At 46.1% G+C, this 14,510-nt stretch overlaps 1 long non-coding RNA gene across 3 annotated transcripts; it reads left to right on the forward strand.

The window, feature by feature from the left end:
* The first annotated feature begins 5,805 nt into the window (after nucleotides 1-5,805).
* Nucleotides 5,806-8,941, forward strand: Gm35082. 3 transcript variants are annotated; one of them, XR_378374.4, is made up of 3 exons: nucleotides 5,806-5,962; nucleotides 6,896-7,109; nucleotides 8,111-8,941. It is a non-coding gene; the product is annotated as a predicted gene, 35082 (long non-coding RNA). The 3 variants fall into 3 exon arrangements; XR_378375.4 differs by having other exon boundaries at nucleotides 5,807-5,962; nucleotides 6,917-7,109; XR_001778234.2 differs by lacking the exon at nucleotides 6,896-7,109 and having other exon boundaries at nucleotides 5,820-5,962.
* Nucleotides 8,942-14,510: the final 5,569 nt, after the last annotated feature.

The raw sequence follows: 14,510 nt of genomic DNA on the forward strand, positions 1-14,510 counted from the left end.
CCATCAAACTCGAAGACAAACTACCTCCTCCCATATCAAAATGACTTCAAGGCCTTCGGTATTTCAGGATTTTGGATCAGCACTGTCTTAGGGTTTCATTGCTGTGAAGAGACACATGACCAAGGCAACTCTGATGAAGGCAACATTTAATTGAGGCTGGTTCACAGTTCAGAGGTTTAGTTCATTATCATCATGGTGGGAAGCATGGCAGCATCCAGGCAGAGATGGTGCTGGAGAAGGAGTTGAGAGTTCTTGATCCACAAGCAGCAGAAGACTGGGTCACACTGGCCAGATTTGAGCAAAAATGAGACCTCAAAGCCTTCTTCCATGGTGACACAGTTCCTCCAATGAGGCCATACCTATTCCAATGAGGCCACACCTCCTAACCACTCCCTATGGGCCAAGCATTCAGACACTTGAGTCTATGGGGTCCAAACCTACTCAAACCATCACAAGCATCACGTGAACGCTCGGGGGATGAGAGTATTGACAGCTTGACAGGATCTAGACCCACCTCTAAGCAATCCTCTGTGAGCACAATTAGGCCAGTTGAGGTGGGAAGACTCACCCTAACTATGGGTCATTCCTTGGTCTAGGGTCCTGGTCTAACTAAAAAAACAAAAGCAAATTAAATGCCAGCATTGTCTCTACTTCCTGGCTGCAGATGTAGACCCCAGTTGCTGCTGGCTCCTGTTGCTGTTGCCACGCCTTCCCCACCATGACAGATTCAAATTGTGAGCTCAAAACAAGCCCTTCCCTCTTTAAGTTACTTTCCTTGGGCATTTTGTCACAGCAATGAGAAAAGTAACAAACAAATAACATGCTTTTATTTTCTGGGCCCCATTCCTCAGTGAATAGTAAGACAATAACCTCTTGATGGAAAGCCACCTAGGAGGGATTCAGCCAGGTTTTCTGGAACAGAATGAGTGTAACAGTTTCATGTGTCAATCTAACAGCTACAGCTCACATCACCCCCCCTCCCTCCCACCTGCCACCAGCTAGTTAACCAATCATGAATCTGGGGTATAAAGATACTTTGTAGATGTTTGTAACTTACACAGTCACTTGAGTTTACCTAAAGCAGTGGCTCTCAATCTTCCTAATGCCTTGACCCATTGTTAATACAGTTCTTCATGTGGTGACCCCCCAACTAAAAAATTACTTTGTTCCTATTTCATAACTGTAATTTTGCTACTGTTATGAATCGTAATGTAAATATCTGATATGTGACCAAAGGGGTCGTGACCCCAAGATTGAGAACTGCTGTAAAGGAAAGTATTCTTGAATAACGCTAATGGACCTCGCAGAATCTGTGGCTCTCAATTGAAAACTAAGGTTTCCCTGAGGGAGAAGACAATAGACTGACTTGCAGCCTCAGCTCCTGCCTGAGATTTCTGTCTGCCAGCCTGCCCTCTAGATCATAGACTGACCTGCATCCCTCTACTCCTCCTCCTTAGCAAGCCAGTTCCTTGAAATAAGTCTCCTTATGTGGAAAAGCATCTCCGCCATTCCTATTTCTCTGGAGAGCCCTGCCTGACTCATGCAGGGAGGAGGTAGCTACTTGCCATGAACTCCTCAGCTAAGTTTTTTTCGAGATACCAGATTTGGGGATGGAGGGGAGCCCGACAGCCAGAGGAGGGCAGGTGTTGAGTCTTAGAAGAGACAGTAGCACCCCACACTTGGAAATGTGGGCGCAAGTTCTTTCTGAAGTGCACCATCTGGACCATCGGATGTGTGAGGAGCCACTTCTAGAAGCTCACATCTAGTCCATTTCTGTCATGCTGAGTCTCATCTGCACTCTGTCTAGAGATGAAGGGGTTTTTTTCTACCTTCCTACACTTCCAAGCAATGTCCGTGAGCCTTAACTTCAGGGAGATCAGCTGCCCTGAGAAGACAAGGTTCCTTCCCGCTTTGCCTCAAGCTCCAGCAAGCTTTCTGTTTGTCTGTCTGCTTCAGGGCTGTCTTGCTGCTCCAAGTAATCCTAGACAGGACAGGTCTCTCTCGCTCTCTCTCTCTGTTTCTGTCTCTCTCTCCTCTCTCTCCATAATTGGTGTTTCACTTCTTGTGTCTCTCCTGATCCAGGTTCTGATCTTCCTGTTCAAGGAGGTTGGCTCAGTCTGAAAGTGTTGCACATGATCTGTCCTGTGGGTGCTTTGTTTTCTTCTTCAGTGTGGTTGATATCGAATTGGATTTCTCTCCATCTTGGGAGTTTAAGGGCACACTTGACTTTTCTAGTCAATTCCCTTCTGGCTCCTCTGGTCATAATTTCTGTCTCTGCCACCTGATTCCAGGTTCTTTTTTCCAAGGGGAACTGTCTGAGCTTTCCTCCTCCTCCTCCTCCTCCTCTTTCTCCTCCTCCTCTTTCTCCTCCTCCTCCTCTTTCTCCTCCTTCCTTTTTCCTTCCCCTTCTCCTTCTCCTCTTCCTCCTCCATCCTTTTCCTTTTAAAAATGCATTTCTTAGCTAGGCGTGGTGGTGCGCGCCTTTAATCCCAGCACTCGGAAGGCAGATGCAGGCAGGTTTCTGAGTTCGAGGCCAGCCTGGTCTACAAAGTGAGTTCCAGGACAGCCAGGGTTATACAGAGAAACCCTGTCTCAAAAAAAAAATCAATCAATCAATCAATCAATCAATCAATAAAATGCATTTCTTTTTATTTTATGTGTTTGAGTTTTTGCCTGACTGCCCCCCCTGTGTGTGTGTGTGTGTGTGTGTGTGTGAGAGAGAGAGAGAGAGAGAGAGAGAGAGAGAGAGAGAGAGAGATGTGCCTGCTTGGTGTCCACAAAGTCCTGAAGAAACCATGGGATTCCTTGGAACTAGAGCTAGAGACAGCTGTTAGCCACCATGTGGGTGCTGAGAATGAAACCTGGTTGCTCTTAAAGGCTGAGCCATCTCTACAGCTTCTTCTGAGGATGGAATTCAGGGTTTCATGCTGATAAGCAAGTGTTCCTTCACTGGGCCAGTTCCCAGTGTGGGTCTTTCATCTTTGGCCAGCTTTCCTCTTGACTTAACCAGATACTCCCCCATGCCCTAGAATTATGTAGGAAAATTCTGAGTCCCATTGTCTTAGTTAGGGCTTTACAGCTGTGAACAGACACCATGACAGGCAACTCTTTTTTTTTTTTTTTTTTTTTTTTTGGTTTTTTGAGACAGGGTTTCTCTGTATAGCTCTGCCTGTCCTGGAACTCACTTTGTAGACCAGGCTGGCCTCGAACTCAGAAATCTGCCTGCCTCTGCCTCCTGAGTGCTGGAATTAAAGGCATGTGCCACCACGCCCAGCCAAGGCAACTCTTATAAGGACATTTAATTGGGGCTGGCTTACAGGTTCAGAGGTTCAGTCCATTATCATCAAGGCAGGGACATGGCAGCATCCGTGCAGACATGGTGCAGGAGGAGCTGAGAGTTCTACATCTTCATCTGGAAGCTGCTAGCTGAATATTCACTTCCAAGAAGCTAAAATGTGTTACCCACAGTGACACACCTACTCCAACAGGGCCAACCTCCTAATAATGCCACTCCCTGGGCCAAGCACATTCAAACCATGACACTCATATTGTCTGTAATTTTTGTTTGGTTTTATTTTGAGACAGGGTCTTTCTATATCGCCTGGGTTGTTCCAAAACTCACTAATTAGACCATGTTGTTCAAACTCACAGAAATCTGCCTGCTTCTGCCTCCCGAATGCTGGGACTAAAAGCATGTGCTACATGCTTAGCTCCGCATGTAATAGTTTTAACTTTGATTTTTGTTTTTCCCATTGAGTTTTATTTGACTTCATCTTCTAGGAACAGGGTCTTCAACACAAGATAACAGAACAGCTTAATCTGAATCCTGAAGGTTTCCTTTCCAGGTGGCTTGCTGCTGGGGGGAAGAAGGCAAACCAGGAGGCTGGACCTGTCCAGGATGACAGGCACGTCTGGGCTTTGATCTGCTTTCACTGCAAGAATGTACGAGGGCTGAAATGGGAGCCGTATGTTTCTGGCTCACAGCAGAAAATATTTTGTTTCAGTGGTTGAAAATCTCTGCCTACACCCAGGAGCGCTGCTAACACACACTGCCTGATACGCACTGACTGTTTCCCTTCGGTTCTGGCAAGAGTGAGCCTTGGTCTCACGCTGTTGAGTACTTCTGCATGGCGCTCCTGTGCTCTAGGCTGTGATGTGGCTCAGTTGGTAGAGAACTGACCTAGCAAGCACAAAGCCCTCACTTTCATTCATGGAAATCAAACTTGGAGGCAAAGACCTGAATCTGAGAACTCAGAAGGCTATGTCAGGAGGATCAGAAGTTCAAAGTCATTGTTGGTTAGGTAGCAAGTTCCAGGCCATCCTGGGTTACATGACATGCCATTTTAAAGGGAGGAAGGAGGGAGGGAGGTTTCAGCATCGCCTGTGTTCGCACACAGTATAGATCTGTAGAAGGATGAAGCATCTCCATGGCAACCAGGCCACACAGAGCAAACTGCTGTCCCCAAGTCCTGCTGAGCCATGACGCACCATGAAGGACGCAGATGAGGTTCCATTCAGAGCCAAGCATGTGCCCTCCAGCCCAGCAGAGCTGAGAGGATGAGAATGGGTGGGAGGAAGGAAGGAACGGGATGGATCCAGTACAGAGTTCACGTAAGGTCAACCTTGTCCGTGCCTGATGCTTCTCTCTGCCCAAGTGTCTCCTCCTTTGGCCCTAAAAGTCTCTTTACCTTCCTCTTGCTGCCCACAGGCCACAGAATCCATCCGTGGTTACTGGACCTCTCCATTTCTGTGTGTCCAGGGTCCAGAGCAAGGCACAGAGAAGAGCTTGCTGCTGTGTGTGTTTGAGGAGAGAACAAATGAAGGAGGGGTGTCTTGAGCCATCATGAAGATGCACTGTTAGCTCAGCAGGAAACTTCTTTGGAAAAGCATGAGGCTCCTTTCCTACCTGGGGATGGTGGGTGGCAGAAGAGCCGGCAGCTGCTCTAGACCAGACTCCCCTGTCCTCCTTCTGACTTGCCAGTCCCCTGCAGGAGACTCTGAACATCCCCTAGCCTGTCAGTCTCCTTTCCTCCCCCACGTGTGGGAGTACACTGTCCAGCTCTAGGGAAGGTTTTGAGGATTAACATGAGGACAGCTATAGGACCTGGGGGTAAAGGACTCAGTGTTCTAGTGAGGGTTTTCTTTGTTTGTTTGTTGTTGTTTTTAATAGGGACTTACTATGTAGCCATAGATGGCCCTTGGAACTCACAATCCTCCTGCCTCTGCCTCCTAAGTACTCAGACTGCAGGTGAGTGCCACCACATCCAGCTTAGTGAGGGCATCGGATCCCTGGGAACTTGGAGTTAATTGGTTGTGAGGCTCCTGATGTAGATGCTGGAAACCAAACCTGTGTCCTCTACAAGAGCAGAAAGCACTCTCCACCTGTGAGCATCTCCCTCGCCTCTCAGCCTGAGTGGGCATATCCAGGATATTTGCAGTCCACTCTGGTGTTTGGATGTTCCAGATTTAGCAAGAGCAATAAGAGATTTTTTTTTCAAGTCATGGATACTGTTAGTGAGAAGTTAGAAACATGGGGCTAAAGACATGGCTCAGTGGTTAAGAGCACTGACTGTTTTTCCGAAGGTCCTGAGTTCAAATCCCAACAACCACATGGTGGCTCACAACTATCCTTAAGGAGACCTGACACCCTCTTCTGGTGTGTCTGAAGACAGCTACAGTGTACTTACATATAATAATAAGGACTGGAGCAAGCAGAGGTCCTGAGTTCAATTTCCAGCAATCATATGATGACTCAAAACCATCTGCACAGCTACAGTGTACACATATACATTAAATAAATAAATAAATAAGACAGAGAGAGAACTTAGAAACAAGTGCAAACCCCCAAGCAAAGGCGGCCAGCAGAGGATTCTCCGGTGAGGAGTCCCTGCAAGCAAGCATTGTGTGGCTCCTGGCTGCCAGAGAGCAGAGTGTGGACAGCTTGGAGTGCTTTGGGTCTAAGGTATGCTGAATCCAGTGCCAGCCATCTTGGCAGCTCTGAGGGTGGCTGTTTGAAGCAGGAGGGGACCAGGGCCACTCAGCAAGGTCCCTGTCATCAGAAGTCTTAAGCCTTGGCTGGCTCCTCTGTGGTGGCAACTACCTTGTCAAAACCCTCTGGAGCTCTGGAGCTCTCTCAATAAAATCCTTACTACTGTTCAAATAGTGCCTAGTAAACACGTCTGGTAGTGCCAGGGAGGTGGCTTAGTAGGCAAGGGCACCTGCTGCCAAGACTATTGGTGTGAGTTCAATCCCTGGAATCCACGGTGGAAGAACAGAACCAATCCTCTCAGGCTGGCCTCTGCCTCTGCGAAGGCACCCAGGCATGAACTTGGCCAGACCTGTCTCTGCCCATCTCAAATAAATAAGTGGGTACAAACAAATAAACAAGTGAAAAAGAGAGAAGCTGTAAAAAACAAAAAGGCAGTGGTGGCACATGCCTTTAATCCTAGCATTTGAAGGCAGAGGATTTCTGAGTTCGAGGCTAGCCTCAAAAAACCAAAAGCAACAACAACAACAAAAAACTACTAGAACTGTTAAGAGGATGAGGCAAGAAAACTGAAATAAACCTAAAAGCAAACAAGTTTTGTTTGGTTTAATTTTTTAGTAGAATAGACATAGATTTATTAAGAAAAGTGAGAAAGTACTCTTGAGAGTGGACTCCAAGGCAGTTTGCTTGTTTGTTTTTTGTTTTGTTGGTTTTTTTTTTTTGGGGGGGGGGTGTTTGTTTGGTTAGTTGGGTTTTTTGAGACAGGGTTTCTCTATGTAGCCCTGGCTGTCCTGGAACTCACTGTAAACCAGGCTGACCTCGAACTCAGAAATCTTCCTGCCTCTGCCTCTCAATTGCTGGGATCAAAGGCGTGCGCCACCGCTGCCCAGCTGCTTGTTTGTTTTTAAGAAATGTTATGTTGAAGCACAGCAGCCCCCTGTGATTGGAAGCTCTCTGAAAAGGCCACACACGTGTTGAAGATTCCTAAGACTGCAGATGCTAATTCCAGCTTGTGAAGAACTGGAGACTGAGAGCCAAGTGATCTTCGATGCTTAGACCTGTTAATGGCCAGCCACTTCCTGTCCATGTCTATATCTGATCTGACATCCTTTTTGACTATTAGGTAAAAACCTTTGGAATGTATTAGTTTAGCAGACTATCACCTTCCACCAACGCAATAATTAAGAGTGTCGTCAGATAGCATGTAAAAACCTAAAACAGGGCTGTACATGGTGACAGATGCCTGTCATCCCAGCACGTGGGAGGTAGAGGCTGAGGATCAGGACTTAGTTCAAGGTCATCCTTGGCTATGTCACAGAGTTTGAGGCCAGTGTGGTCTCATGAGACCCTGTCTCAAAAAACAAACGAATGGATAGCAGAGCTTTCTCTGCTCTGCTGCAGCCCACCTACTGCTGCCCCCACCAATGCATTTGATAAACGAGTTGATTTATGGCTGTCATTTCAGCTGACTATTAATGTTCACAGAAACATTTCCATGGTGTAATATGGCATTCAAGGCAACCTGAATCTGTGTTTCTTGAGCTATAATTCACATTTTGGATCAGAGTAAACTCATTTCCCTTTGGGGTAAGATTTCTATTTTGCATCAACACCCCTGTTTTCTGCGGCGTTGCTTTGTTCCGACAACTCCAGTATGTGCTGAAACTGCCTATAATACCCGACCTTAACAATATTGTTTTCTATGCAGATCTGTGACAAGCTTAAATCAGGCACAGTAAGTGATTGGAAAAATGACTAATAAAAAGAGAATAATTATCACCATATTGCACAAAACATATTTAAAGTATGAATTTTAGATTTCTATTTGGCATGTGTGCATGTACATGTCCATTGGAGACAGAGTCTCATGTAGCCCAGGCTGGTCCCAAACAAGCTGAAGATACCCTAAAACTTTTAGTCCTCCTTATCTCTTTCTCCCAAATGCTCTCCAATTGTGAGCTGTACCACCACTTCTGTTTTTATGAAGTGCTGGGGATAGAACACAGAACTGGGCAAGCACCTACCAGCTGACTACAACCCCCGAACTTTTTTTTTTTTTTTGAGATGGGTTCTGAGGACATCGTGAATAATTTATTTCTGGATCTTCCCGTTTGGCATTTTCAGACTTTGGCTGACCCAGGGCTGGGGTGGAGGGGACCCACTGCATGAGAATCAGCTGCAGACTGCTTCCTACCTTTCATCAGCTTGTCCTCCCTCATCTTCTGGAACCTTGGCACCCTACATCTGGGCAGCGACATGGTGCCTGAGGCTAAGTGTGCAGGGTGACTCTGCTAACGTGTGCGGTTCCTCAACAAAATGTGTCCTCCTTGACCACGAAGTTTAATGTGGGCTTATGTGATAGCTAAAGCCTAAGAATGCAAAATCAGAAATTGCTAGCCAGCCGGGCGTGGTGGCGCACGCCTTTAATCCCAGCACTCGGGAGGCAGAGGCAGGCAGATTTCTGAGTTCAAGGCCAGCCTGGTCTACAAAGTGAGTTCCAGGACAGCCAGGGCTACACAGAGAAACCCTGTCTCAAAAAAACAAAAAAACAAAAAAAAGGAAAAAAAAAGAAATTGCTAGCCACCCTTATGGTGTGGGCCGGAACTGTCAAGTGTCACTTCCACCATACTTTCTTAATTAAAGTGAAGTGAAGGGTGAGCCCACATAACTGGAGGTACCACATGAGGTTGTGGGTACCAGCAGATGTGGTCTCGTGGGGTAATCTTCCAGTGCTAGCTACTTCTTTAGGGAAGGCTGCCTACACACTGAAGTTGTAGCTATGAGATGTAGTCATGGAGTTTAGAAATGGTAGGAAAATCCTGAGTGGTCCTATTTTCTGATCTTGCTACTTTTAGCAAAGTTCTACAAGAGAGAAAAAGATGGGGAAATCAAGCGGGAACTATTTTTCCTGCTGTTCACCTTGCTGAGGGGAGGAGCCCTGCTGTAACCTATAATCTGATGTCTGAGAGGCCTGGTGCTGTTCACCTTGCTGAGGGAGGAACGCTGTTGTAACCTATAATCTGATGACTGAGAGGCCTGGAATTTTGAGTTTTGCAAAGTTGAAAGAGCCGTGGCTTTGGCATTGAACCAGGTCTAAGCAGTAATATCTGAGTGGCAGTATTAGCAGGAGTTAGGACTGCTGACTTCTTTAAAAGAGCTGAGAGCGAGCCTGAGGCCAACGGAGGAGCCAAGGGCAGAGCTTTCCCACTGAGGCCTGGGGTTCCAGATGGCCTGAGGAAATCCCTTGATACACTCAGGGAGTGGAAGGCAGCTATGTTTACCCACTATACCACCAATGCATGCTACATTAGGGGGGTGGCTAACTAGTGAGCGGTCAGAGTCTGGCCTGGAGAGATGGCTCAGCAATTGGGAGCACTGGCTGCTCTTCCAGAGGATCCAGGCTCAGTTCCCAGCACCCAGTTACAATCTTCTGTAACTCTAGTCCCAGTAGATCTGATGCCCTCTTCTGAGAGACCTCCTTAACTGCCAGGCACATATGAGGTATAAATATGTATATAATGACAAAATATTAATATGCATACAATAAAAAATATCAAAAAGTCCTGAGGGCAAGACCAAGGGGAACCCAGTGCCTCCACTCATCTGCCATGAGGTGGCATGGGTGTAATGCCCCCTTGCCACCTGCAGCTCAGTGGACCTGGCCAAGGGGAAGGAGCACAGGTGAGCCATCCCCAAGGGTGTGAGAAGAGGGGAACTGTGCCAACCCCTCTCTGGCTGTAGCACAGCTGGGAGTGAGAGTTGATGGGAGAATGCCTTCTCTGAGGATTTTAGGGTCACAGCTCTTTTAGATGATACTCAACAAAACAGCTCTCTTAGAAGATCTTCAGTGAAACAGCTGGTGCGCACACACTTTTATTCCGGGTAGACAAGGACTGTCTAAGAACCCTGGAGGGTGGGAAGGAATTTTCAGAGTGAATGTAAAATCATTGGCTGGAACTTAATGTACAGTGAATGCCTCATTGTACGGAGAAGCATTCCAGGAATCCCAGGTACTTGCTGGGCGGAAAGAGGAAGTTGAATTTAAAGGTTTGCCAAGGGCTACGACTGGACCTTCCTCAGGTAGAAGAGCGGGATTGAGCTCCCTAGAGAAGGGGAAGCCCTGCTGGGAAAGGGTAGTTTTTCATTTTGCACTGAGCTCAGAGGCACTCCCAGACGTGGTAGAATTTGACCTTAACTATCAGGGTTTCCCACTACAGCTGGCTCTGGAGGCGTGGCTTCAGGTGAGCTGGCCAGAGGGCTTGAAAGCAGAAATACTGAGCCTGCCTCCTACTGATGGCAGCATCGGGCAGCCTAGTTGGAGCAGTGCTGGAGAGCTTGCCTTGGTGGTGCTCAGATAAAGGAGAGCCAGAGGGCTGACCAGCTCAGCTACCTACCACGCAGGCGCAGATCCAGGGCTTTGCATTGGCTCATCCCAACGTCTATGTCACCTGTGAACTGTTGGGGCTTGTGAAAGGACCAGTCCTGCTGATCCAAATGATCTCCATGACATGTGGCAACAGCAGGATAACTGAGCCAAGTCCCCGTGAGGATTCAATATTGATGGTGTCACAGAAGCCAGAGACGTCAAACCAGACCAATGACTCATTGCAATGAACATTTGCAAGTGAAGATGTGTGGACAGAGGGACATACTGTGGTACATCCTGTAACATACAGCAGCTTCCATGACGGGATGCTTTCTCTCTTTCATTTTTTTTTTTAAAGCTAAATGGTCTTTACCTCAGTTCCTGCCCTGACTTGCCTCAGTGACTGAATCATTACCTGGAAATGTAAGATGAAATAAACCCTTTTCTTTCCAAGTTGCTTTTGGTTAGTGTTTTGTCATAGCCACAGAAAGCAAACTAGAACAAAAAGATACCCAGACTGGGGGCTGGGGAAGCAGCTGTATCTTGCTCTCTGGGACCTCCTCCATGGTAAAGGGATCTTTCCTAGCCATCATGACCAGTCATGCTGCTTGCTTGAGACAGCAGACGAGATGTTTTCTATGCTTTGTTTATTTTTGTTTATGTGGGTTTTTATCTTGTGGGGGAGTTGCAGCAGGGGGGGTGGATACAGGGGATGGGAAATGAGTGGGACTGGGGTGCACTCACAAAAATCAGTAAAAAGTTTAAAAAATCATTTAGTGAATAATCTTTAAAAATATATTTAAAAGAGTCGTTTATTTGTTTAATATGTATGTGTGCCTGGTCTAGTGCAAGAGTAGCAAGTACATTCAACTACTGAGCCATCTCTTCAGTACCGCCATCTCTTCAGTACCTAAATAAATACGTCTTTAAAAATTCACTGTGTCAACTTGGCTGGCCTGGAAGTCAAAGAAATTCATCTACCTGCCTCTGTCTCCTGAGTTCTAGGATTAAAGTCCACTACACCAGGTGGGAAATTTTTAATTATATTTATTTATATATCTATCCATTTATTTATTTATTTATTTATTTATTTATTTATTTATTGTGTGTGTGTGTACATGCACACATATGTGTCATGGTAAGTTTGTGTTGATCAGAGGACAGCTATGGGAATTGGATCTTCCATTGTGTGGATCTCAGGTTTCTAGACTTGACAACAATCACCTTTATTCTCTTACGTATCTTGCTGGCCTCTTCATGTCCTACACAAGACCACCTTATTCAAGGCCCAGCTCGAACTGTCTGGGTCTACCATAGACATTTTCCAAGACACTGGCTGCAGGGCGAGGAGAGGAAGGTGTCACGGTCCCAGTGGTCTAAGAGACAATTCCAAGACAGGACTGCCCCAGGAAGTGACTTCTCAACTACCGGCCCTTCATACAGACAAAACTCCTCGCCTCCACTGAGCAACCCACCCACATTCAAGTGCTGCTCACAACACCAAGTATTTTTGAGATTTTGCTCCAGTTTTATGTGTTTGCGGTAGAACTATGAATAATTTAAAAATGAATTTGAACACATTTACCCTCTAGTCATAAAATGGCAAGAATCCCAGCTCTTTACAGGCATAAGTGTACCTAGTGCTGAGGAACTTTTAAAAACAGCCAGGATCAGGCAGGAGATCGGGTTCTGTGTAGAAAGCTAAGTCTACATTAAACGAAATGAGAACCTCCTCTTCTGCCTGAGCCTCAGTATCTGCTTCGCTCCTCCCCTGTCTGCCAGTTCTAGGAGGGAAAAGTCCCAGGGAAGGAAAGGGATTGGCCAGCTTCTGTCCTGTGTTCATCTTCTGACCAATGACTAGATTCTGTTTCCTGAGGAGGAGAGCACGTGCTGATGGCAGTATGAAACAATGCCCCATACATCCGATGAGACAGCAAGGCTCCTGGATGCAGAATATTATTCAAAAAGGAGATGTATGGGCTGTTAAGATATGGGAAGTTCTGGGTACTGACCTCAGCAAAAAAAGAAAATAGTTAATAGGTTTTTAAATTTCCTTTTTGTATTTAAAGATGTTTATTGTATGCATGAGTGTTTTGCCTGCATGCATCTCTGTACACCACCAGTGCCAGGTGATCATGGAGGCCAGAGAGGGCACTAGGTCCCCTAGAACTGGAGTTACAGTTATGAACTGCCATATGGGTGCTGGGAATCAAACTCCAATCCTGTGGGAGAGCAGCCAGTGCACCTAACCACTGGACCAACTCTCCAGCCCTAGGTTTTTTATTTTTATATGAAGTGCTCCCAACCCCCATATGCTGCTTCAATTTCTTTTTTTTTTTTTTTTTTTTTTTTTTTTTTTTTGAGATTTTACTTAAGCCAGGCATGGTGGTGCACACCTTTAATCTCAGCACTTGGGAGGCAGAGGCAGATGGATCTCTGGGAGTGCAAGGCCAGCCTGGTCTACAGAGTGAGTTTCAGAACAGCCAGGGTAACACAGAGAAGCCCTGTATTCCTAGATGCTCTCCTTCATCTATATCCATGCAGCATGTACATGTGGTACCCAAGGAGGCTAGAAGAGGGCATCAGATCCCTGGAACTGGAGTTAGAGAAGGTTGTGAGCCGTTTTGTAGATGCTAGGAACTGAACCCTGGTCCTTCGGAAGAGCAGCCAGTAAACCTAGCTCTCCTTGTGTCCCCTCATCTCATTCCTAGGGAGGAAGTAATGTGATTCCCAATTCTTTTGGTTTAAAGCTATAAATACAGCTGTTATTGTATAGAACCTTGGAGCATACTTTCAGGATTGCGTGAGGATTGGTCATGTAGCTCAGGTGGTAGAGTGCTTTCCTGGCACACATAAAATCCTGGGTTCAATCCCCAGCACTGGATAAAACTTGGAGTAGTGAGTGATATACACCTGTATGTCCAGTACTTGGGGAATGGAGGGAGATCAGGTATTCAAGGTCATCCTTTGCTACATAGTAAGTCTGGGGCCATCCTGGGCTACCTGATGCTCTGTCTCAAAATATGGAAAAAGCATTGCTTAAATTTGTACACAAAATGAGTGTCATTTTCTTTGTTCTTAACTAGGTTGATTTTATTTTTTGTCAATAGTGGTTTGAAAATACCTGTGATTGCTACTAGTAACAGAGCCACAGTCACTGCTATTACTGCTTACAATCATAATAGAAGGAAATTAAGGTTCATTCATTAAGGGCATTTTAAAATATTTATTTTTATTATTCTCACTTATGTGTAAGTATGTATTTGCATGTGGGTAAGTGCACATGAGTACAGGTGCCCACAGAGGCCACAGGTGTTAGATCCCCCAGGAACTGGAGTTACAGACAGTTGTGGGTCACCTGATGTGGGTGCTGGGAACTGAACTCAGGTCCTCTGGAAGAACAGCAAACACTCTTAACTGCTCAGCGATCTGTATGGCCTTCTTTTATTTTAGAGAGGATTTTATTGTGTTTCCCAGAGTGGCTTCAAACTAGAGCCTTCTTTCTTAGCCTCTCAAGTGTTGGGATTACAGGTGTTCACTACCACGTCCTCACAGACCTCATAAATGGCAGGGGTTTGTGGAGCCCAGATCAAAAGTGCATTTTCTAGAGCTGGTGTTCCTAAGAACCATGGTGTCTGTCCCACATGTTAAAATGACCCTGGGCTGGTTTCTGAGTGACCTGGCATTCTAACTGACCACAGACCCATATGTTCAGCTCTATCTTTCTGAACACAGCTGAAGAGCTACCACCCCCACAGAGTCCCCCTGAAAGGTCTGGACTGAGCTCTGAGCTCCTCTGAGTGTCCTAATGTTAAGGGCCTTCCTGTACCAGTCACAGAATCATGGCACTGTCTGTGCTCTTTAATCTTCTCAATTGGGGTCATGAATATTCATTAGCTCCTATTAGAGATTCCCAGGCTTTGGCTTGATGTAAAGCCAGGGGTGTGTGTGTGTGTGTGTGTGTGTGTGTAGTATATTTCTGGAAAAGTATATAGGAAGCGTCATAAGAGACATGGTAGGTTACAAAAAGTAGCCCTGTCCCTCTGTGCATGACTTTTTTTTTTTTTTAATCTTTTTACTGGGCATGGTGGTGTACATCTTTAGTTCCAGTATTTGGGAGGTAGAGGGAAGCAGATTCCTATGTGTTTGAGGGCAGCC

The sequence above is a fragment of the Mus musculus genome, chromosome 7 (assembly GCF_000001635.26).
Source record: "Mus musculus strain C57BL/6J chromosome 7, GRCm38.p6 C57BL/6J".
NCBI lineage: Eukaryota > Metazoa > Chordata > Mammalia > Rodentia > Muridae > Mus > Mus musculus.